Below are 26,145 nucleotides of genomic sequence, written 5' to 3' on the forward strand. Positions count from 1 at the left end.
TCCCTAAATAGTTCAAACTTAAAGCTCAGCACACGCTCACAATAGACCTTATTAAAACAGGGGAGGGGGCCCTTTCCTGGCTCACTGACAGTGTGCCAGCGCATTAGAAAAATAAGCGCAAGCTGCCTCGTTCCACCACATACGCTCACACACAAACAAAAGCCCGGTAGCTGTTTACTCCTCCACCAAATTCTCAAACACGGCGCAAACACTGATTCGGGTCCGTGTAGCTTTTGCTACTTTTCATAGTCATTCAAAACCCACAAAACTTGTGCTACAAGTCATAAAACACTGAACTTCCCCTTTTTTCTTTCTTTTTTTTTTTTTTTTTTAAACAAGTATAACAAAAACTCCCCAGGAGTTTTTAAAAGCAACTTACCCCAAAAAACGGACGGTGCATTAGGTAAAGAGAAGCCTGCTTCTGTCACTTCTGCGCCGTCTTTAACCAAAACGTACGTCAATCAGCTCGAGCTGAGGCGTTTTGTCGCTGTCAGTAAGGTACAAAGCTTCTTCCTGTCTGGCTTTTCTCACATGCATCTTCCTCTCGCTTGCAGCCGTACTGAGCAGGTGCAGAGGTGCAGAGTAGCAACCAGCAAAAAAAAGCAAGACATGCACACGCGCCCAGCTGTGCTTCTGTCACCTGACAGGACAGCGTATCGGCGAGATGTCTTCTGAAATGGCTTTGCAGCCTCAATCTGAGAATTTGATCTGCCTTGTGTTTGTTTTCAGAAAAGAAGGAAAGTCCCTTAAGTGTGGTTTAGCAAACATATATGTTCTCACAAAAAGTGCAAACACACACACAAATTAAGATACAGATGAAAAAAAAAATGATTTACAGACTGAAGAGAGGAAGTCACAAGAAATCTTTGTTTCTCAATGAAAAACACACCAGGATTTATGTCACAGACCAACACAAACTGGTGCATAATTGCGAGGTGAAAGGAAAACAGTGAATTCCAAAATGTTTCACTAATAAAAATCTGAAGTGTTTGGTGTGCATTTGGTCTAAAAACCACTTCACGCAGTTACCCCTAAACATATATAAAATCCAGTGTAACCATCTGGATTTACCCGTCCTCCATGGGGTCACTGCAGCCATTACATATGTCCATTTAGCTCAATCCATGCCACTACCTCCAGAGCATCTGTAGTGCATAATAGTAGTAATAGTAATACTACTTTATTGTCATTAAAACATACATTACAATGAAATTTGCTTTCTGCATTTAACCCATTACCCTTGGGGAGCAGTGGGCTGCCATGTGCGCCGCAATCTGGGGTTAAGGGTCTTGCTCAGGGACCCAGAGTGCTGGCACTGGGGATTGAACCGGGTACTTGCATCCTTCTCTAGGTGCAAAAGCGCTGCTCTAATCACTCGCCCACAACCCTCCCCAAAAATGTAAGCGCCCAACGTGGGGCTCGAACCCACGACCCTGAGATTAAGAGTCTCATGCTCTACCGACTGAGCTAGCCGGGCTGACAGCAACAGTGTCACGACAGCAACACTATGGGGGCACGGAAAGTTTCGTTGTTTAGACCATAGCTCTAAAAACTAGCAACTACCGTGCTTTTGCAAAACTATTTATACCCCAGGAAGTCTTCTTCATTTCGCCATGTCACAACCACAAACTTTTTCAAAGGGATTTCATGTTGTTACCAACACAAAATAGTGCATAATAAGGTGGAAGTAAAACAAGCCATGGCTTTTCAAATTGCCGTACAAATAACAATGTGAAAAATGCAAAACGCATTCGTATCCAACCACCTTTACTCTGTAAGCACGAGATCACTTTGGACATTTTAATTCGTGCTTTAAAAAAAAAAAACAAATCTCTAAATGTCTCTGTGAGAGACATAAACAGCCATCCAAATGAAAATGTTTGTTTTAATCTGATATTAAAGGATCTGACAATGGCCAGAAGCTACATTTTAAACGTTCATATTAAAGCTTTAACCACGCACAAGCAAGAGATTTAAAGTCGTAGTATGAAGATGTGGTTTTAGCCTTATAATCCAGCTTGTATTTATTTTTGTCAGTGCAACACATGACTATAGGAACAAACTCTGAGCTTAAATGTTTCTACTCATGACATCAGGTATATAATATTTTTACAGAAAATAATGAATTACTCGGAACAACATACGATTTGGGACCTTTTAACCAACCCAGGCTTCTCTCGCCCTGTCGATCAAAGGAACCTCCTCTAATGTGTGGTTTGCCATCTGACAGGCAAGCATTAGTTCACACAGAGCAGGCACTGTGCTCCATCTATATGATGCCAAGGCTGCTGACATTGAAAACCCACTCATGTTTCCCACGAAGGAGCTTTCAGATGTTCCCAAACAGCTTTGCCAGTGCAGACTCATACAATTTCTACCAACATACAATGATACATCGCAGCATCTTTGTATTGTCACAAGCATCCTGGTCTAAATGTGGGAGGAAATTTTTGGCAGAAAGCTTCTGTTTTTTTTTTTTTCCTTGTTCAAAAATCACAGTTCGCCTTCATGTTATTCCAACACATAAACAAAACTTCCAGTGTTGGCCAGGATCACTTAATCCAACAGCAGAGCGTGCACTGAACTCAGGCTCAAGACTACAACACCCAAGAACCGGTGTTTGTTTTTACAGCAGGTCTGAAGCAAACCTTCTTCATGGTTTCCATTGCCCTACAGCTTCACTGTGATCCCATTCACTTCAATGAGACGCCAATCATATTCACAACTGATGGCGAAGGACTCAGCGATCTGAGTCTTGTTTGGCTGGAACGATCACAAGGAAGGTAACATGAAAGAACCAGAAAGGGAAGCGATACAGGAAAGCATGTTCTATTTTCGTGAAAGAGACGCTTTTGTTTTAAAAATGTAACAAGAATCATGCAGCAGGAATAATAAAGTCACTTTGGTGACAGATTGGTCTTAAAGCGTCTCTTTAATTTGCCACAAGGAAATTTTTTTTTGTCAAATGGGTCATAGAATGCTTTTAATGTAGATTTTTTTACCCAAATTTCACAAATGTTTTAAACACATGAAATAAGTCTAAGTACTATTTGTTTGCCGACATTAAAACAGATGTTTTAAGGGGTCAGTCTGCTGAAGCTAGGTTAGGAGAGGTGGCCTAGTGGTTAGAGCACAGAGCTTTGGTTCTAGAGGTTCTGAGTTCAACTCCCACAAGCTGTCACTCTGGGTCCCTGAGCAAGATCCTTAACACCCAGTTGCACCGCACGGTGGCATCCCACTGCTCCCCTAGAGGATGGGTTAAGATGCAGAAGTGAATTTCTCCATTGTGAGATCAATAAAGTTTGATTATTATTAAAAAGACACCAGTGCATGAGTTAGATTATTATTATTATATATTTAGGTATAACAAAACACTGTTTGGCCGTACACTTGATCTCATTAATGTATGAACTGCTTTTGAAGTTAAGGATGGATGCCAGTAAATAATATCAACCAGCAGGATATGGATCAGTTGTTTTGGTTGGATCAGGGGTCAAAATATGACGGTTTTGAAGAAGCCCACAGGCACACACGGAGATCAGAGCCAAACGAAATGGGAACCCAGAAGAATACACAGCTTTAGGGTTATATGAAATTGGATTAAGTTATGCAGGAAATTTTAGCAATATGACAATTTAGCTTTCGTATCGATAGTGTTTACTTTGTCTTTTTTGAGCTTGAGAGGAACTGCGCACCGGGCACGATCAGCAGACATAGACCTTGTCGCGTGCGATGTGCCGGCAGTCTATCAGACTGGCTACCAGAAAGCAAGATGGCGACATTTGACGCAGCTCCAATGAGAGCCAGCTGACCATCCAGCAATGCCTCACAGTTAGGTGACAGCTTGGCGCGACTTGTCTTATCCCTCTCGGCAACAACATTATTTGCACGTTTTCACACTTTATCTTGCACTTTTCCTCTTTCTTCTCGCACTTCCGCTGGCCATTGCTGAGCCGCTCGGCTCCATTGCATCTCCTCGTTTACTCATTGCGTGCATGCGCAATACCGTACATCCGATCACGTGGTATTGATATTGTAAATATACAAAAGCGCTTAGTTTACAAACAAAGAGCGCAAAAAGAAAGTGTAAATCACAGAAATACAACATAATAAGCAAACGATAATTATTACATCATAACTATGTAATAATTCAATCGGGAAAACCTTTGTATGCAACCAGAGTGAGCAACTGATGTAGAAATTTGAAAAGTCATAGTACATGACTGAGCTTATTTGCCTTTGTGTTACTTCTCACAGTAATTCTTTTATTTTTTCTTCAGTTTTTGGCTTCAGGCTTTTCCCAAAAAAAATTGGACATGGTTGAATTTCTGGTGTGTGGTTTTGTAAACTTAAGATTAGATTTAAGAAACCCTAAAATCTAGTGAAGACCAGAATATTTATACAAAATCCAAATTAAACTGAACTGACAGTAGGAGAGTCGTGATTCTCAAGTCCAGTCTCGCATGTTTTAGACGTGTCCCTGCTCCAGCACACCAGAATTAAATGGCTGGATTACTTCCTCAGCAGGGCACCAAGTTCAGCAGAAAGCTCTTAATGAGCCACTGATTTAAAACCCTGTGTTGAAGAGGCAAAATGTCAGTACGAGTCTGAAGGATCAGGGCTGAAATAAACAGCTGTAGAGAAAGTCACACATCTTTGGATGTGATTAATAAATACTGAATTCTACTAAATAAACATAAAGAAAATTATTTGCATTTTTTCCTATTTCACAAAAACATCTCACCATGGCTTGCAGCTTTAGAATTAAGCAGATAGATCAGATAGATCCTACTGAATGATTTATTTTCTGATTGTCTGGTACCCAAAACTAATCTAAAACGTAGCTAAATAGCACAGAAACCTACCTATTCAACCTGGTTGTTGCGCTTTAAGTTATCTTGAGGGGAAAGAAATCATGAAAAAGGTTCATTCATTAATTCCATATGGTTAAAAAGCAAGTCATTCATTCGCTCACCTTCGATCAGATCTTCATTAATCTAGAACGCCATTTAACACGTAAAATGTTCACCTTCCAATGAAAAAGGACCTGTTGCTGAGCAAGTAGTGTGCAAACTGTAGAGAAGTATGACATATACCTGAACCAGAAGTACAAAACAAAGAGGAACTGAAATGTTTTTGTCACTACCCCCTTAGGTTTTGAGCCTGGGCTTATTATCGTTACTATATTTCCTGTTGCATGTATCGCCATATCTTCTGAAAAGTCACTTAAAATGTTTACCCACAAAAATATGCCAGGGTCATTATTTAAAAAGAGGAAAAAAACTACACCCAACAAAATAAAGACAGACAAAAGAACTGTTACTACGTCTAATAATATTTTATCAAGATATTTCTTTCCAAAATAAATTAAAGCAACCTTAAACATAAATAGGAAGCTCGATATTTTATAGTGTAAGTGTTCCTAACTGATGATAAGATAAGAAAAACGTGTAAATGTTTAATGCAATTATTAAAAGTTGTCTTGTGCTTGAGCAGTAACTTGTCCTGATTTGAGTCTCGGCCAAGACACCCACTTAAAAGTCATCAAGAGTTTTAGTTTCTGGTTATATACAAGTCGACAAAAAGATGCAAATAGTGTTTCTGCAACACTCTGGTTTTAAAAAAAAATGGTTTCTGAACAACACAACAACATAATATATGAAATGGGGAAAGAATGCTCCTTTATGCTTTAGCATCGATCTCATAAATTATACTAAACTACAAAGGAGCCTGTGCTCGATCTCTGTTTCCTCTGAATACAGCTGCAGGCTACAAGTGCACATGGCTGACATCATTATGGCGAAGTTGAGTCAGTTTCTAATAAAAGTACATGCTGCTCAAACTGTTAACCACTGTCCACACAGAGCATCTGCAGAGAGTTGCCAGTAAGCAGCACAATTGATCACTTTTTTCTTTCTCATATGAAGAGATTTCCTTGAAATTTCTCCGTGCTGCAAGAGGCGCACACGCAGGCGTCTCTCTCATGGAGAGATGGCTATAGTCTATATTTTGACAATTTGGTCTGATATTTTTGGAAGTTATGCCAAGGTTCTCATCATCCTCTTATATTCCTCCCTCCACTACATTATGAAAAATATTGATCACAGAGCTATCAAATCATTATCTTCCCCTGCTTAATCCTTTTTTTAGGGTTGTGGGGGTCGGTTCCTATCTGCAGTAATCGATAGGTGAGGAGTGGGGCCCACCCTGGACAAGTCAATCATTGAATAAACCAACAACTCTTTGCACACATCTAAGGGAAATGATGTGTCTCCAATTAACGTTTAGTGCCGTGGGAGGAAACCAAATGTGCCCATTGGGAAAATACAAACTCTACACAAGGAACACAACTTTCTCCCTGTGAAGCAACAGCACATAGCGCTGACAAGGCATGGTGCTGAAATATGGCAATTGTGTAACATATCACGGTTTGAATCTTAAAGTTGACTTTGTCCATTTATGGATCTTTGGTGAAGCAAGCTAATTTATGTTGGCAAACACTAAATTATATCACTCTGGATAGGATTGTATCATTCTGATAAAACAATTCCTTCACAGGTTGGAAAGGTTTTGACAAAAATCTATCTTAAGGTTTGTAACCTTCTCTGATATCCAACACCTTTTTTCAGAAGCTTGTACGCACCTTTAAATGACATACTACAATATGTCCTAAAACTGTAGGCAGAGAAAGTATTTGACTGTGTGGATTAAGATCATTGGTTTGGTGTGTTGGTACAATGTTGGTTCAGTTAATACTTGATTTTATAGCTTAAAGGACCATTGCACAAGTTTAAAGGTTATTTATTTTCTTTCCAATACATACCCTTATGATCACCCATCATGTAAAATGTGTTTTCCTCTATTTACTGCAGTTGCATTCATTTCTCAAGGAAGTGATTCAGGACATATTCTCTGGCCGTGTGTGTGGGTGTTACATGCTGCACGCTCTCGTTCACCTGGTCACTTTGTTGAGTCTCTATCACCATTGACACATCAACAAGAGAACACGGGCTAATATTTATAACTTTCTTACGTCTTAAGATATTATGCCTCTAAACAAAAGACCTGTGCAGTCACAGCAGTGATTGCTTCTACTTTTCTCCCATGCACGTGCACAACACTGGTGTCATTTCAACTTGTCGCCAAAGGGGGCAGACTTGTGCAAAACCTCTGGAACTTGTACTATGCTCCTTTAACTACCTGCATTTATCCCATGTTGTCTATTCTGCTTCAATAATCAAAAATTAAATTATTTTCATCTTAAATAAGGCACACATCACTGTTCAGTTCACTCACTGGTCAGCTCCTTAGCTGTTACTTAATCTAACTACTCTACTTCTGGCAGTATTGTGCTGACCCGATGAGATATGTCAGAGGATTCGGAGGAGTAACACTTAACACGACGTTTTCTTTATGCTGATGATCTCTTAATTTTTATTTCAAACCTCAAAAGTTCATTACCAGCTGTGAACTTAAAAAGTTGGGTTACTTTTCAGATTATTAATTATATTTGCACAAAATGTAACTTTTTTTTTTAACAAAGGGGACTAAATTAAAACTGCCCGACTTTCTCTTTTTAACTGCCAAAGAGCATCTTCCCATTTCTGGTAATCTTATTTAGACCAACTAATTAATGTCAAAATCAGTGTTGTTTTTTAGTCACACTACACTGCATAATCTCACCTTACTTTTTAATTGGAAACACCCAGACATGTAAGATATACTTACAGAAATTCAAAAGAACAATGGAGTTGGCATTATGCTTTTATGACAGGACACCTAATACCCGCTCTCTGTATTGATTGTATACTGATCACAATCCAAAGAACATATAAGTTATATTACAATGCTGGGGTTGAAGGTGGATTCTCTTCAGAACTTTTTCTTCCCATTTTACGTACTTTGTTCTTCTCTTCCTTTATCTATTGATAAACCTATTGTTGATGCAGTGATTTAACACTATGTCAAGATAATGGCTTAGATCAGGAAACATTTCAGTCTTTGAGCATTACAACCCATATTTTCCTAATAAATTGTCCCCATCCCCTAACATGGCCTGAGCAGACATTATCCACTAAAAGCTTTATCAACTAGCAGGTTATGGATTTGTATTTCTCAAGAAATAATTATACGCTAATTGTTGCCTACCACCCACACACAGACACACACAGACACACACACACAGACACACATATATATATATATATATATATATATATATGATATAGGAGAGATATAGACAGATATATATACAATATATATATATATATATATATATATTATATATATATACTATATAATATATATATAGATATATATATATATACATATATATAGATATATATATATATTATATATATATATATATATAATATATATATATATATATATATATATATATATATATATATATATATATATATATATATATATATATATATGTTTCTTGTGGGGCTTGTGGGATAGGGCTTTGTGCTATTGATAAATTTAAAAAGCCGACCATACAATAAACATTATTTTAGGTACAGGGACAATTGTACCTCACAGTATTGTATGAACGTTTCATCATAAATGGTCTCAGCTTTGTAGTAGATGTAGATTTTGATTAATTTCAAACAATAAACAGTGCAGTTATTTAGTTGTTGTTTTTTTTCCTCCAGGACTAATGACCCTGCCATGCAGTTAATGCTGTCCAAGATTGAATACCACAGGGGAGGCAACAGCCAGCTCCACTCATGCTAACAGGGCTAGACTCTGCCCTTTACAACATCTCACAAAGCACTGTTCAGTCCATCATCTGAAAATAAAAAAAAGCATTGTAAAGCCTTTCTCCAGTGGTCTCTGGGCAGGAGGCGGGGGAACACCCTGGACCGGTCGCCAGTCCATCACAGTGAAATGTAAATCTAACAATACATTTTGAGAGAGCTCAAGTATTACTCTGACTTTGAGTAATTTTCCAAACAGGAATGCTGAAACTATTCAATCTATAGATTTGCAAAGCCGGTAGAGACATATACCAAGAAACATGGCAGCAACTTCACTCACAGGGGCTAGACGCAAGGGTACAGCATAGTTTCAGATCTTCACTGGTCATTCACATAAAATCTATTCAAGTTTGTGATTTTGACAGGACAACATGTGAAAAAGGTCAAAGATTAACAACACTTTCACAAAGTACTGTAGGGGGATTTGGTGCCATTTCCAAAACTCAAATCTATTTTACCCACATGTGGAGATCTTTTGTTTGATCATGCCTCTTTCCATTATAACCCCAAAACAAATGCCACCCCCTTTGTTCTTTTTGCTCTTTATTCATGCTGAAGGCCATCGCTGACCGTTGTTAGCTGATGACAGCAAGCCCCGCTTCCATATTAAGCCTCAGACAAGGTTAATGAGGCTCTGGTGTAAAAACGGACACAGGCGGATGTCATAGGAGAGGAGAGTCGAACATGCATCGTTTAGGGGAAGTCATGGCCGTTTGACTTCTTCTGTGCCTGCTCATGCAAGTCTGCGTCCTGTAAAACAGGAAGAGATGAGTGACTTTTGAACCCTGAAAGGATGGATGTCGTCATCCTCTCCGCACAATACTTCCACAACTTCAGGAGCCCACGCAGGAGCGTGAACAAGCATATTTTCTTAGATTCTGTCTCTCTCTATCATGCCCGATAATTAAATTTACCACTGGTGGATTTGTTTTAGTTGACAAAATAATAGGAAGATGCTAATGGAGATGTGAAACGTAATGCAAGTTTTAGTTTTATGGACTGACAGTTTAGTTCTTTTTTTTTTTGTGGCACTATTTGAAAGTAAGCTGTCAGGAAATTGGGTTGAGAGAGAAGGGTACGCAGACCGGAACCCGAACCAGGGACGGCTGTGTCTAGGCCTCCGTACATGAGCCCTACGCAGTACTTCCACTACGCACCTCCACGCCCCAATGACAGTTTAGTTATGTCACATTGGGTTGACCTTATGTTGAGTTGAGGAACACCAGTGTCCTGCACACGCTGTAATCAGCAAGCGCTTGTAACATCGACATGTGGTAACACGGCCATTACTTCTGTTTTAAATTCCAACTAAAACCTACGAAAGTCCTCTGAAGAGGTCAGCGGCTCTTGTGTCACTGTCTATCATCATAGTTAAAAGCTGCCTTAACCACAAGGTCTGAATCAACTCCTAACAATGATTGATTTTTTGGGAAATTTAATGCCGGCCTCAGTTATTGATCGCACACAACCCTGCAACATCTGAGATCAGGTTGCGTTCCTGCTCTGCATCTGAGTGTGTGACACTAAACTGCAGCAGATGAAATGCTTTTAGGGGAGTAAATGTGTATTAATGTGGCTGGATGAGATTCAGAAAATGAGTTCACTCTAATGCCCAACATTTTCTCATGGCATCGTCCATCTTCCCTGCTGAAACACTTCCCTCCCTTCCCAGCACCAACACATTGTGGACAGCTAACTGGGCCAAATCCAGAAGCTCTTAAGTGCTGCACTCGCTTCTTTTTTGTCAAGTGGTTTGTCTCTCTCTTTTTAATTCAAGCTGTTTTGCAAAACGCCAGTTTGAGCTATTGATCCCCGCAGACACGTAATCCCTGGCAAAGGATGCTCAACTCACTATCTGGCTGTCAAAAGTGAGGAACACAACAGAAGACATTGGAGAATCTCAGAAAGACCAGTGGTGCGGTTCGTCTTGTTAGTGATAATCCTTCATGCAACAAACTTCTGACAAAGAACCACCTGCATGTGGGCTAGTTTGTAAGGGTTTCTGCAGGAGAATGTGGTACCTGAATTACTATTAAGGCTATTTAGGTCTTGTGCATCCAAAGCAAAAGTCACATCCACATTCTTAGAACAAAGTCAAGCTTGTTCCTAGAGCAGGTTGGATTCCACCAGGGCTGCATTTATGCCATTGATCGATAGCATCTCGATAGCATCTCGATAGGATCTCAATAGGATCTCAAGGTGTCGTTATAGATAGAAGGGTGTCAGATGAATGTGAAGTGGTTGGGATAAAAGTCAGCTCTTCTAAATCTAACATCATGGTTCTCAACTGAGAAGAGGGGGTCTGCTCCCTCAAAGTCAGTTTCTGCCTCGAGTGGAGGGGTTCAAGTAACTTGGTGTCTGGTTCACAAGTAATAGTAGGACAGAGATGAAGATGAACACAGACAGATTGGGGCTTTGGCTACTGCTATAATTGGAGAACGCCTTGATGTACTTCTCCATCTACTTTCAGATCCTATTTTATGGCCATCAGATTTAAATTAGAATCCAAAGAACAAGATCCATTGAACAAGTGGCTGAAATGAGCTTCCTCTACAGGGTGGCATGGTTCAAGTTTAAAATGGTGTCACTATCTCATATCTCGTCACCTTCCTAAAAACAAATTTTAGCTTGGCCTAAATTAGAGACGAATACAATTTGTAATGGTCGTTGTGATTTCATTATTTACAATGAGAACAATATTTGTTCAAATATGCTTTCAAACCTTTCTTGCCAATGAGGTATTTTACCACTTGCTTGGACTTGCCATGTCTTTAATGTGCACACATAAAGCTGACCTCAGCAACCAAGATCCTAAGGCTCAGGGGGAATGGTGGGGAAATTTTGGGGAAAAAAAGGAAGCCAGTAGTGAAGGACATCTGGGTAATGTGCAAGATTCAAAAACAATTTAGCAGTTGGGTTTCTTAAAATCATGCAGCCATTGTGTAAGAGAAATTGAAGAACACTTTGTGAAACATCCAGCCCTGTCACATCAGTAAAGCATGTGTATCATTGTGTGTTGGGATGAAGGAGGTAAAGTTTGCATTTTGTGTCTGCATTAGGACACAGTAGCTTTTGCATGACGTCACCAACTTAGTCCCCCCCCCCCGCCCCCACCCCCCACTCTGACTGATAGCTCGACCATTTAGGATGAAAGTCCAATGCTTCATGCACAGTCTAGCCCAATGGTCAGGTAGGGCTTTGCCGAGTTTTTCAGTAAATAGGTCAAGCTGCTCTCCTATACGAGCCACTTCAAGCAATTAGTATGACGAGGTGAGTGAATCTTTATTAGTGCAGCTTGAACGCTGCATTGTGGCTATGCACAGCCGATCATGAAATTAGGTAAAATGATTAGGTCACTGTTGCGACTTTTAAGTAGCAGTATCGCTTATGTGTGAATCACATGTTATCTCTAAGTTGCAATGCTCATGCCAGAGAACGTGTTAGTATCAGAAGCATAGAAACACCATCCTGGAACATGACTTCATTAAGGCTGCTATTATTGTGATATAGATACCAAGGCAGATAAGCAATAGTGTGACTGGGCCACACAGAAACTCCTGCTTCTCTACATTAAAGTGTAAGAAGCCGAGGTGGTTTAGTCAGCTGATCAGAACGTTCCCTGACTTTTTGGAGGTTATACAGGCTTGTCCCTCAGAAATGAGAGAAAGGAGTCCCTGGGGCAGGCCCAGAACTTTCTGAAGAGACTACATAACCCATTTGGCCTGGGAAAACTTTTGAAAAATCCTCCAAGAATGGAGACTGTTGTTTGGAATATCTAGGTTTCCCACCATGAACCTGTAGCCTCCCCTTATGTTAGGATAGATGGATGAAAACAATCAGCTTCCAGCCCTGGTCCTCAGGGTCTACATACTTTAGAATTACTCACCCGATTCAACAGATTGAATTACTTCTGCAGCAAGTCTGTTAATGATGCATCATTGTGAAACAGAGGTATTAAAGTAGAAAACATCTAAAATGCAGGAGAGTAGGCTTTGAGGACCAGGGATGAGGACCACTATTCTATAGCACTAATTAAAAATGCAGCAGTTTACCATTCCCCTCAAATAGAACACATTTTTAAATGTTTAATTTTCTTTTAAGCTCTCTTACTCTAGTATTGTTGTCATAAACAAGTAGTCTGCAGTGATTGTTGTACTGTATGAGGAGGTCCTGACTACTGTTTGGCCCCTAAGTATAACCTGACATTAAGACTTCTGACTAATGTATTATTCATATGGCTGGACGAAAGAGGGCGAGGGTTACTGTGAGATTAATAATTCATGAGCTGGATTGAGTTGATTTGTTATGATTTATATCTAAGTCTGCGCTGGAGGTCTCAGGAGGATCTTGCGTGTTACAGTAAAACCTGTCTATGTAAAGGTCACTGGTCGTGTGACACTGGCTCCGTCTGCTGTGGGTTCACTTCTTCTTTTGTGTGTCTTTTCGGAAAGAGACAGTTAGGCTAGCAAGTCAGACAGTCTGCAGTCATAGAAGTACATAGACGGCTTGGCTGAACGATTCATACCTTTTAAGCTTTGTCACGTACCGACAACAACCTTCAAGGTGTTTTCTTTCGGATTTCATGCACGCAGGGTAGTACATGACTGAGAAACGCAAGGAAAATGATTAATGACGCATAAAAATCTGAATTCTAGTCAAATTAGACCCAAAACTTAATTTTTAGATCTACATTGCAAAACTCTACAATAGGCAGAAAATAAACACTGCACATAACCCTGAACACACCATCCAATCAGTGTTGGGATGATGTCTAGAGGATGCCTTATTCAGCAGAGACAAGGAAGCTGGTCAGAGCTGATGGGAAAAAGTCTTATGTTTGTGTTACGGGTTTCTCTCCTTTAAATGAGACCACCAGCCGCAATGAGATTACCTGGTCTAAATTAAAGTAAATAGAGAAAAAGATAGTACACTCAATCCTATTGGAGGGTGCAAAAGACTTGAAACTGACCAACGACTCTAAACCTAGAGCCATTAATACAATTAAATTATTAAGATCAAATCGTGTTAATGTGCTAGAATAACCTAGTCAAAGTCTAGACCTAAATTCAATTGAGGAGCTCATCAGAGATGCTCTCCACCCAATCTGTCTGAGCTTGAGCTGTTTCGCACCGAACGGGCAAATCGTTCAGCCTCCAACGGCAACGTTTGGAAAGCGTTGCCGTCTATAGCATTGTATTTATTAGAATGTAACTTCCTCTTCAAACAATTAGTCATTATTCCTCAGCTACTGTTTCTTCGCCCGACCTACTGCGTGCGCTGCTCATAAAGGACCAAACAAACTCGAGCTATTGTCTGACACGGCATTTGCTGCTATTTCCTGTGCATCTGAAAATACACCTTGTGGGCTGATGGGAGAGCGCGGCAGAACAGGCACAGGGGTTCAAGGCGTGAGCGTAGCTGAACAGAGCGGTATTGTGTGGGTCTGTTGACTCGTCCGAGCCTTATATCTGTGGCGCGCTCTCCCCACAGAGACAGGAAGAGCAGCTGTCACGCTGCAGCCACCCTCTGCATGCACGAGCGTTAGTCGGCGTTTGTGACCCTCCAGCTTCATGACTGCGCCTGTTATGTGGAGCTCAATAGCTCCCCGTTGCTCCGCCATCATCCGTGCAAACCAGGAAGAGATTGCTCAACACTGCACACCGAAGCGTTTTGAATCCACCTTGTCTACTTTCAGAGGAAGAGGGGTTGACCTCCTCCGCTTCCTCAAAGTCCCTTCCGTGGACTGAAATGTAGCCGAGTGTTTAACGAAACAGCGGCACAGCCAACTCGTCTCCCCCTTTTACCCAAATGTCCTTCGTTTACCAGCAAGCTCAACCAAACGCTGTCGTCGCTTAACTTAAACGAGTGTTGATCATGACTTAAGGTGTCAGCTAAGAGGGGTCCCTCCATAATGGCCGCCATTTAACTTACAAGCTACATTTGCTTCCATCTACGTCCATTATAAAGTCAACGGGCTCAAATGGCTCTCATTATTTGGAGAAACGGACTGACGTCCCCTGCGGGCTTTGGTGGCACAGGCAACACTCTGGGTTGTTTGTTCTGCTTTTACAGCGTGGGAAGGAAATTATTGCTTTTCTTTTTTTGCGCTCCATTCTAGCTATGGAGGTAATGCAAGTTGGAGAGGCAATTGGAAATGAAGCAAGTTTGCCAAAATCTGCACCTTAATTCTGATGCTGACAAAATAAAGACAAAAAGTTACTCACCTGCATCGAAGGAAACGATTCGCTCTAGAAACTGTTTTAATGGGTTTATGTCACAAATACATGCGGGGAGGCAATTGCAGCAGCTTACTTCTCCTAGCCCTGGTGGTTTGTGTCATTTGTATCAACATCTTTGCACCTTTTGACCTAGATTTAAAAAAAAAAAAAAAAAAAAAAAGCATCGCTCTGTTAACCGGTGACGCAGATGACGGCTGACTTTGCGCTGCCTTGCTGTGATGGAACGTACATACAAGGAGCACGTTTGGTAGTTCTGCGGTTTTCTGCACTTGTGTCACACTAAGGTAGCTGTGCATGCACTGGAAAAGAAGGAGGAAACAATACCTGCATGACGTTTATGAGCTTCTTTGACTGGAACTCGCCTATTAGTGTTGTTAATAGGAATGACTAAAGATAGGGGAAGTGAGACAGAGCTCAAATTCTAAAGCAAAAACAAGACCCCCCCCCCCCCCCCCCCCCCCTTCAATGTCACCAAGATTACATCTCTGCTGTTAGTTTCCTGACTGTGGTCACCATTTGGTCTCCGTCAATGGCTGGCGAAGAAACGTGTACCGTCTCTAACTGCTCTCACTTCTTTATTAGGAGAGTCTTTTTACGTACAAATGAAACAGTGGAGGGAGCAAGTTCCTCCTCCGCAGTTGTGACCGAACAAAAGGGGCTCTTCAGCGTGAAACAAACGCGGCGAGGAATCTTTCATATTTCGCATATCTCTCCCGGAATAGCAGGCTCTGTCTGTGAGGCTATTTTTAAACTGCGATCAAAATGGGATGCCTTCTGCCTTTTTTTTTTTTTTTTAAATCTTCATCAACCACGCAATACGATAGAGTGACGTGGCGCTGGGATGAGTGGTTGGTAACCGGTTTGCTTTCAGTATCTCTGAATCCCCTCGAGCGCAGTTCTTCAGTAACGGCAGGGGGAACAATGAGAAAGAGAACGCTGCACTGCAAAATGGTTTAACGCGTGTACGACATGACTGGGCGTCACGATTAGGGGCAGCGTCGACGTATTCCTGAAATGCCGAGGGACGCAATGAGTCAGATGGATTTTTGGTTGGCAGCAGTTTCTCACATGAATTTTTCACATGACAACAACTTTAACAGAATTAGAGACTACGGCGTCGAACTGGACTACCTGAGCAGTTTCTATTCCGAAAGGTTTTACGTTTTCTTAAATGTATTTTTAAAAAAAACAATTTGTCACATTACAAACAACCAGACAAAGAAAAACCTGTTGGGGAGACGAAGGTGACCTGCTCAGATCAGAATAAGGTCTACATGCAAAACGGTATGTGACAGGAAGGAAACCGCGCTACCTATTACTCTGAAACAACCCCTACGATGACACATGGTGGTGGGAGCATAATGACTTGGGGATGTTTTTCTTCAGCTGGGACAGAGAAGCTTTTAATTTATTATTTTATTGTTTTACCGTTGTTTTTACCACTTTTGCGAACAAAAAATGGTAAAAACTGTACATGATTTCAAAAATCCTGATAAAAAACACTGTGGTTTGCGGTTGTGACGTGACAAAATGTCACAAATTTCAAGGGCTATGAACACCTTTGTATGGGTCTGTATTTTATTAAATGAAATGGCCATAATAACGTTAACCTGACCCTAGCCAGATTGATATCGCTCCGCCTAGCTCCACTTACATCCATCTGGGACCTCTCCCATAGAGAGTGATTTCTCCAGCCAATTTTATTGTCTGGCCAATCAGGACGCAGGGCTGGAGTTTCATAGATGTGACGTAGTGGAGACGCGACCGTGACGTGAGACTGTTTTGATTCAGACAACAATGGCGGCTCGCATCGAGGAAGCAAGCGTTAACATTGATGCTGCTATTTCTTCCGTGTTGTCCAATCTACCTAATATTGTTTCATTAAAAGAACATCAGAGAACGGCTCTGAAGGCTTTTGTTGGTGGAAACCATGTTTTCGCCCTTCTCCCGACCGGATTTGGCAAGTTTTGTTTTCCGGGGCGCGCCCGTGGAGGAGCTGTTAGCGGTTAGCACGAACCATGTTAGGAGGCCTTTAGTCCTCAACGCGGTCGGCCCGGGATCGACTCCGACCCGCGGCGCTCGCGTGCCTCTAGAGCCGCAAACACATTTAAAAAAAAAAAAAAGTTTTGTTTTCTCTCACAGCGTCACGGGTTAGCTTCTGTGTGAGTGGTTGAAATAGCACGTCGATAAAGATGACAGACAAGTGGCTTATCCAATCATATGCAAGGATTTTTGATAAGGCCCAGCCTTCAATAAAGGCAATTCCTATGGAGAGGTCCCAGATGGCAAGGGTCAGGTTATGTTTTTACCACATTTGCAAACAAAAAAACGTAAAAACTGTACATGATTTTAAAAATACTGATAAAAAAAACACTGCGGTTTGTGGTTGTGACGTGACAAAATGTCAGAAAGTTCAAGGGCTATGAACACCTTTGTTAGGGTCTGTATTTTATTAGCTGAAATGGCCATAATAACGTCACTTAGAGCAATAGTTATGCGACCGATTTGTCTTCTCATTTCTGATTTCAGGCTAGAAGGGTTGATTTTTTTTTTTTTTCTCCAAAGAGAAATTAATACCCGCTGTTCCGTTGTGCAAGTTAGAAAAGTCTAATAAAACCGTCTTGTGCAGACAACGCTGGACTGTAAAAACCCTGAGCGACATTTTAACAGAAAAGGCCTTTAAGATGGTTCTTTTCAAAAACACAGCAGTAAGTCTGCAGGCACCGAGGAAGGCCCCCCTCAAATAATAAAAAAGGGCTGCTGAGCACACATCTATCATACTTCATCTCTTTAAAAACTCTAGCTGACGCAGCTCCTTCACCTGCACCGCTTTTCGTTCTGCTGCATATTACCTAGTGGGGGGGAAACGACACTGGATAATTACGAAGGGACCACAACGTGCCGCTGAGCAGACAGCAGAGTAGTGGGGACAGGTAACAGCGTAGAGAACGGGCTGAGATGATCCACCCAGCAGCTCATGCCGGTGGTATTCTGCCATCCTGTGAGGGTGAGACTCAGCCTGTCAAACTGGCTTCCTCACTGTGAGCCCCCACAGGGAGCCTGGCAGGGAGCAGCCATGCAAAAAAAAAAAGCTCCTAAAAAACCCGGCATGATATAATGCTGACTCAGTCTGAAGCTAAATCTGCCTGGTAACTGCCCGATATATAAATCCTGGATGGATAGTTATGTGCAGTGCAAAGTGAAACCAGCCTGCAGGTCATATGTCAGAGGTTTGTCGTTTGTACCAACCTGATAAAATGAGATCAAGATTTCAATTCCGGCACCCATACGACCTCAGTGTGAGTTTAGTGAATTTATGCGGGCGTACGGATGCAGTGGCCAGGACCAGAGGGAGCACGAGATTACAGGACTGTTAAAATATGTCAAAACGAGCTAAAAACATCAGACTTGTTAGGTTTAAATTGTTCTTGTTCCAGTAAAGACAAATTTGGCTGGTGGAATCTGTTCTGACCCACATTTTGAATTTAACATTATATTAAAAACAAACAAACATCCTAAACAAAAAAAAAAGACACATTAGCTAGTAAAATCCGTCCAATTAGTGTGAAACCTTTCATTGGGTTGGTCGACCTCGCAGAGGACCTTTAAAAAATAAAATAAAAATTGAAATAAGAGGGTCTGGAAGCAGAGAAGTCCGTATAATGGGTCAAAGGCAAAGTTTCCAGGGCCAATCTTTTCCTCAGGATGTATGGAAAAGTATGGGCCTAAAAGCATGATATGACTGAAACATCATTAGTTACACTGTTTTTAATAATATTTGCTTTTGTTTTATTTTGCTTCTACATTTTATTCCAACTAGCTTTTATTCTGTTTGATTGTCCTATGTTTTAATCGTGTAAAGCAATTTGCATTGTCTTCGTACTGAAATGTGCTATACAAATAAATTTGCCCTGCCTTGCCTAAAACCCTAATATTTTTTAACTGATTTATTTATCTTTAGGTATTAAAAGTTTCATATCTTATCCTTCATCTCTAGGTATTTAAGGTGTAAGAAGATGCTTCCTTGTTCATTTATTCCATTTCTTTATTTTTATTGGTCTTAGTTGTTACTACCAAGTTATGATATAAAGTATTAGGATGTCTTTAAGTTTTTTATGTTTTCTAACTTTTACTTTGCCTTTTATTCTTTACTTTTATCATATTGCCAGTGTTTCCCTATCATAGACAGGGTTCCTTGGTAGCCATAGCCATTTACAACACTGTGCTCTAGAAATAAAGAGTAAGTGATTGAGTGATTGATTGATTTGTTGATTGATCGATTGGAAACCATGTATAATTATCGTGTTTTGGACTTCATTGAAACAAACAATCTGGTATTTACAAGGTTCTAAAACAAGGCTCCTACATTTATTTAAATCTCACATGTATGGTGTATCCGAAAAACAAAGCAGAAATGGAAAAACATCAGAACAATCATGAACATCCCCACACGCCACTAATGCCAGGGAAAAGATAGAAACCTTACACACTTAAAGGGATGCGGGATGATGTACTCAGCGGCTGAAAGGTCAACCAAAGCGCCTGCTGCTGCAGAATAACCCCAAATCACCATTGCTCTACCACCATGTTTAACAGCTGGCATTAGGTGTTTGGTTTTCTATGGCCAAGCAGCTCTACTTTAGAACCATCCATCCAAAAAAGAGACACTGTTCCTGAAGAATAATTGATCATTCAGGTCAGATTTTGCTAACTCAAGCATTGCTGCCATATTATTCTCAGTGAGAAGAGGCTTTCTTTTGGAAATCCTTTCAAACAAACCCAAATGCTTCTGTTTCTTTCTAAAACTGTGATGTTAGCCCTACGGATACTGGACATCCGAGAACATCCTGCCTATGGTTGCTTAAGGCTGGCCAGGCCGCCATCAGTAATGCAGCGTTTAGCGCCCAGCTCCGTTCCCTAGCACACTGCCAGCACTCATACACACATTAATTGCTGCATTAATGGCACTCGAAAGGTACGCGTGGGACTTAGAGGGTTTGCTAAATAGTGGCGTAGCCGCTGTTTTCTTTGCTGTTAAGCTGGGCCGCAAACTTTGCTTGTGACATCATCCGTCCGCCAAACCGTGAGTCAATAAGTCACCGTCCTGGTAGTCCATCACTCCATTCAGTCAGTCCCTGGGATGACTGTGTTAACACAACATTAAGAATCAGTTGTTTTTTAGAAGCATTCTGAAAATTTTTATTTTTCCTTCTACTTTGCATTGTTATCTGGCTGTTTGAAGATCTATCAGTGGTAGTTCTTAGACAGTTACATAGCTACATATCCAAAACTATGATATCACCACAGTGGCTAACAGGGGGGCACTATACCGGGCCCTTGAGTTTTCCCTCCGTTCTGGGTCAGAACAGTTACTGTCACCTGAGGGACACGCCTCAAACCACAGGTGCAGCCTAGCAGCTGGCCCTCTCATCTCTGTGTCCTCTAATTGCGCTAACAGACTCAGCAGTTTCTGTCAGCAGACCTGTTGTGTGTCTTCGCCAGTGGAAAGTTGTAACTAGAACAGGTCCGATAGGTAATGTTTGAAGGCTGGGAAACGTTAATGGCTGCACTGTTCTGTATCTTGCTCTAGACCGACGGTCCTACCAGGCGTGTCCTCATCACTGTGACTGGAAGTGAGCGGCTGTGGGTAAAATTAACCTGAAACGCTAAAAGAAGGTCCAGCTAGTGGCATTTGGAGTGCAAATCTAAACATGTCACAGAAGCAGAAGCTTAAAACACAAACGACTTGGACGACCGGGCAGGTACGGAAAGGCAAAAGAGCCGCAATTCGGTAATTTAAAAAGTCTCGCAATTAATTTCTATATGTGGGAAATCTAAATAAAATAATAACCTAAGCTATATTTATTTTAAATAAATAAAATATAGAAATGATATGTTTCATGTATGTTTAACAATTGTTTCATACATTATTTTTACTTCATGGTCATTCAGTATTAATGCTACAACAGTAATAGCGACTGGTCTGCAGCTAAGTTGATGTGTAAGATAACCGATCATATCAGTGTTTTTCTTTAACGCGACACAGCAATTTAAATATTTTCATGATGTACTTTTAGCACATGAACCAAAAAATTAATTACATTTATTTAATATTTTTTGCATGAGTTTACCATATATTTGATTCAAATTTTAAATACATTCTGCTATTTTCTTGCTTTATTGAGTAACAAATTGAGGCTTTTAAGATATATTGAAAACATGACTTAATGATTTATTAAATATTAGGGTTCCATGGTATTATTATCTAGAATCTGTTCTTAGAAAGAAAACTGAAGAATCCAAAGTTTGGAGCAGACAGAAGGGAAAAAGAGTTAGAATGCACTATCAACAATGCCTTGAAATAGTAAATATTAGTTAATTTTCTACTAGTTACATTATGATATTGGTAGCCCCCCCCCCCCATAATTTATACATTTTCTCTATTCTTTTCATCTTCATTTAGTAGTTTAGTTGAATGTTCCTAGTCTAGTTAAATATCTTATTGACCGAAGTGTTAATAACTTGTAGTATTTAGTTATTAAGTTACTGTATTTTGGAGAAGTTGTTTGCGTTTAATCTATATGTGTGAGAAGGCATGGTGGATTTACACCTTTAAGAAAGGACCTTATAAACCTTTCTCAGGTTGAGGAGCAGCAATAGTTATTTATCTAAGGGTACAGCTTAGAGAAAGCCATGCCCTTGGTATTTTCTTCCTTTACTCGATACACCTGCAGACTCGAGAGCGGAAAATTGCCAAAACTTCAGGGTTTATAGAGCATTTTCCAATGAATAATAAGTAAACTGCATTTGATAAAGAGCTCCTGGCTTCACTCTTTCATTGTGTCTTAAGAGGTTCGTTTTAAATAATTATAGAACCATGTAAAGACCAGATCTCTTAAATTACAGGTTGGCAAACTGAACCCAAAAAAGAAAAGGTTGCATTTTGAGATTTTAAAGAGTTTCACAAAATAGCAGAAGTCACAATGCATTTTTACGCAATCTTTCCATTTTTAAACAGGGCCGACTGTCAAATGTCTCCGTCAGACTTCAGATTACAGGAAGAAAACAAAAAAAGAGAGACAAAACCCATGATGTTTAAAGGTGAGACTAGTTTTTCCCTCTCTATTCTTCCAAAGCAAGCGCCAAAACATGAAAAGAAACAAGATCTACAGGTAATTAATATTTTCTTCATCATAAATCAAAAGGGTTATTTGCCTTCCTAATTCCAACAACTCTTACCTATCCTCTTCACTATCGCAAAATGCTTTAACTCTCCGAGCAGGCTAAACATAATTGGCTGAGTTGATTAGATTAAAGAAAATAATGAAAACCAATTTATCCTAATTGCCCCATTAGAATAAGCGGAGTCAATTTCCATTGCCTTGACTTTTAAAACCCCTTTTCCAGGGGAGAACTGCAAGCATTCAGTTTGTCACCTTATAAACGGAAATTTCAATTCATTTTAGTAGGATTTTATGTGATACAGCAACGCTAAAGTGGAAGAAAATAAAAAAAAGGATGAATGGTTTTCAAAAAAATATGTAGGATAACAAGCTGAAAGGTGTTGCGTGCATTTGTTTTCATCCCCTCTGAGACAGAACCTTAGCGTTATCTTTCTCTGTAGTTAAAGAGAACGAGATGCTGCGGGGACTGGATGGACGGCGTCTCCTCCAGGATTCTCCATCTTCCCATCAACTCTGACTAGCCTCCCTGTCCCTGCTGTAGAAAAGCAATCCCCCCAGCATGATACTGCCACGCTCATATTTTCATGTGCAAATCTCGTGTTTAAGGTGATTATTTTCCCTCACATAAGAGCATATTGGATGCAGGCCAAAGGTTAGACGTTGGAACAGCTCCTCCCACGTGTTTGTTGCTCGTGGGGGAAATTCAAACCTGAGTCTTTTGCCGCTTTTTCACAGAGGCGAAACACGTGGAGTGCGTAACCAATAGCTGCGCTATAGACTCTTCTAAGCTGTAGATCTCTGCAGCTCCTCCAGAGTCGCCACGGATCTGTCGACTGCTTCCCTAAATTAATGCTCTCCTCGGCCGGCCTGTCGGTTTAGGAGGGGCAGCCATGTCTGTGAAAGGGTTGCAGTTGCATCATATTGTGGATGACAGACTGAACAGTGCATTGTGGGATGTTCCAAGCTGCGTCGGTCTGTCACATTAACCTCCAGTGACATACCTTGAGTCTTGTGGGTTGTAACACAACAAAATGTGGAAAAAAGATTTTTTTTTTTATTTTAATTCAGGGGGTATGAATGTATTTACAATTTCTCTCGTTTTTAAATTTGATATAAAAGCGGAAGGCGGTAATAAAACCGTCAACAGCCGCGAATTTAAAGGTCAGGCTTTGTTCCGCGGGCACCATCGTGCACTTTATGCCGGGAGACTTATTTGCCCTGATGAACGCGACGAGCATCTGCAGGAGGAGAACGACAAGGTGGATTTTTCTACTTCAGGTCAATAAAAAAATATATATATATCCTGCCTGTCCTGCCGGCCCAAGCTGCGTTTTTACCCCCCCCCTCAACATGTTGACACCGACCACATACCACAGTGAACACCAGGCTGGATGAGGAGTCATGATGCTCAACGCAAATTAAATGGCCCGTCCTCTGAGTGCACGGGCTTACATAAGCTGCCACTGCTGCTCGTCTTCCCTGCCGCTCAGCTTTTCTTTTCTTTTTTTCGCAGGGCCCTGAATCCCTGACGCCCATCAGCCCCGTGTTTAAATCAGTCAGGGACGAGGAGCCCCGACTCCCCCATTTTCCCCCCGCCACCTTGAAAACAACACCCTGGTCCAGGTTGCCTGTCTCTCTCTTCTCCCTCGTCGCCTGTGTGTGGCAAAGCATCCAGTTTATCTCGGCGAATCCCAGCATGCCGCAGACTGATGGAGCAGGGTTTGAAAAATAGGAATCATATGGATGCTCTTTCTTTGTTATTAGCTACTGCATTTCTCATTCTCCAAGTCCCCCCCCCCAAACCCTCCCTCCCTCTGTGTCCATCCATCCATCTTCTCCCCTCCTCCCTCCACCTTGCCCCTCATCCCTGAGTCCTGCAGCCAGAAGCGCTCAAGGTTTTTTTTTTTTTTTTTTTTTTTTTGCGGCGCCTTCTTGACAATGTCACAACACTGTTTTTAAGACAATCGCCTGGTTAGAGGGCACACAATGGAGGGAGACGGGATGGATGACAGTGTGTTTGTGTGTGTGTGTGGAGGGGTAGATGATGAAGGAAGATGCGGGGTGGGGGGGGGTAACAGTGTTGGAAGGGGAGGAGAGGAGAGGAGGCCTGGGATGAAATGCGACAAAGGTTGTGGAGCCGCTTTTTAATATTCCAATGTCGTGTGTGAATCTTGGGTTAGATGAATTTCTTAATTGGGTAAAGCACGTTTTTTTATTATTATTATTATTTATTTTTTTTAAGACGGAGGTGACAGAAACACAAAGGACATGAGGCAGAGAGAGGGAGGGAGGGGGGGGGGGAGGAGGAGAAGGAGGATGCCAAGCCGTTATTTCATATCCCCTACATTGTCTCTGAATGGATGGGGAGCCTGCAGGAGCACGCGCGTGCCGATACAGAGGAGCCGTCCGTGCAGATTCATCCTCGCGGCACAAAGAGGACGCAGGCGGGCCGGCAGCGCGGAAAAGACGAGCCTTACCTCCACGTTTCAGTCCTGCTCGACCCCGGCTTGCTTCATCCTGTTCCTCTCTGTCGACTCCCTCCCCTTCTCTCCCCATGACAGCATTTTCTCTCTCTCCTTCTTTCTCTGCTATCTATCTTCGCGGTGAGGCCGCTCGTTTCTCTTGCCGAGGCGGTTCCTCCTCCCCGGGGCTGTGCGCTTCCTCTGAACCAAGAAGACACACACACAGAAAAAAAAAAAGCCCAACAGAAAACAGCTCGCTGCGCACGCTTCCCAGCGCCTAATAGGCGCACTCCTCTGTGCTGTTTGCTGAAGTCAAGAGGAGGCAGGTTGATTTGCTCCCTCCCTCCCTCTCTGTCTCTCCCCTCTCCGCTGCTTCTCTTCCATTCACATCACAGTAAAGCCGGCCCCACTCTTCCTCCTCCCTCCCTCTTTCTCTCTTTCTCTCTCTCTCTGTCCCTCCTCTTCCTCGTCTCCTTGTCAGAGAGGCTAGGGCAGAGGCAGACAGAGAGGAGAGCTGACACCGATGTGCAAAAGGATCAATTTAAACATTTGCAGAAGCACATGCTCCATATGCTTTAAACAACGACACCACATGAAGAAAAAAAAAAAAAAAAAAAAAGGAACGTGCTGATGCAATATGTGGAAATAGCTGCTTCTGTTCACTTACTGATATTCACGGCTGTTTTTGAAGGACTTTATTTTTTAATTTTTAAAGATACCATACTGTCAGGATTTATTTCCACCCTTAGACATGTGTATTGATGATTAAAAACAGGTCTGGGTAATAAAGTATTCATTTCCATTTCAGGATTTCATAAAATACAAACATTTTAAAGAAAAAAAAGCTGCTTGTTGGGCTTTTTTTTTATTGGGGTCGATGATGTCACAAGAGGCAGAAGCTAGTTGATCAGCCCGTACATTTCACTCAGGGTGAGTGACTTGTGACAGATTATGACACAGATTCCACTTTACATGGTTGACCCAGCCCTGCTGGCGACCCATCCAGGGTGTAGCTACCCTGCCACTCGCCCAATCACCTGCTGGAGATAGGAACCAGCTCCCTTCTGACCCTGCATGGACAACTGGACTTAGACAATGGACGGATGGACGGATGTACGAGTGATCCTGCCTGTGACGGCCAGAGTCACTATCCACTGGTTTTGTTGTGTCAGAGATTCGGAGACAGTGCAGAATAATCCAGAAAGTATGTTCTGAAAAGGAGTATCAACGCTTGTACTGATGACGCGGCGTCCTGTGATAAAGTGTTTTTCTCCTTACAGATTTTGTACGTTTTTGTTGTCTCTATGGTCGCACTGGAACAGGGGTCACCAACCTTTTTGAAACTCAGAGCTACTTCATCGGTACCGTGTCATACGAAGGGCTTGAACTACAAGAGTCCAAGCTCACCTTAACTTTACCTAATATAAATGTGTTTTTAATGATTTTGTCGTGTTTTAAATCTATTCAAATACAAGTGTGATTAAAAGGGAAGAGC

At 41.4% G+C, this 26,145-nt stretch overlaps 1 protein-coding gene and 1 non-coding gene across 2 annotated transcripts in view; both read right to left on the minus strand.

The window, feature by feature from the left end:
- Positions 1-25,014, minus strand: part of zmp:0000001168 (signal-induced proliferation-associated 1-like protein 2) — a 58,576-nt gene extending 33,562 nt beyond the window's left edge. The window contains exon 1 of the mRNA XM_036143209.1: positions 24,666-25,014. The gene's annotated coding sequence lies outside the window, so the exon portion shown is untranslated. The remainder of the gene's footprint in view (positions 1-24,665) is intronic.
- On the minus strand, positions 1,405-1,477 carry trnak-cuu. Its single transcript has one exon. It is a non-coding gene; the product is annotated as a tRNA-Lys (tRNA).
- Positions 25,015-26,145: the final 1,131 nt, after the last annotated feature.

This window comes from Fundulus heteroclitus, chromosome 11, assembly GCF_011125445.2.
Source record: "Fundulus heteroclitus isolate FHET01 chromosome 11, MU-UCD_Fhet_4.1, whole genome shotgun sequence".
Lineage (NCBI taxonomy): Eukaryota > Metazoa > Chordata > Actinopteri > Cyprinodontiformes > Fundulidae > Fundulus > Fundulus heteroclitus.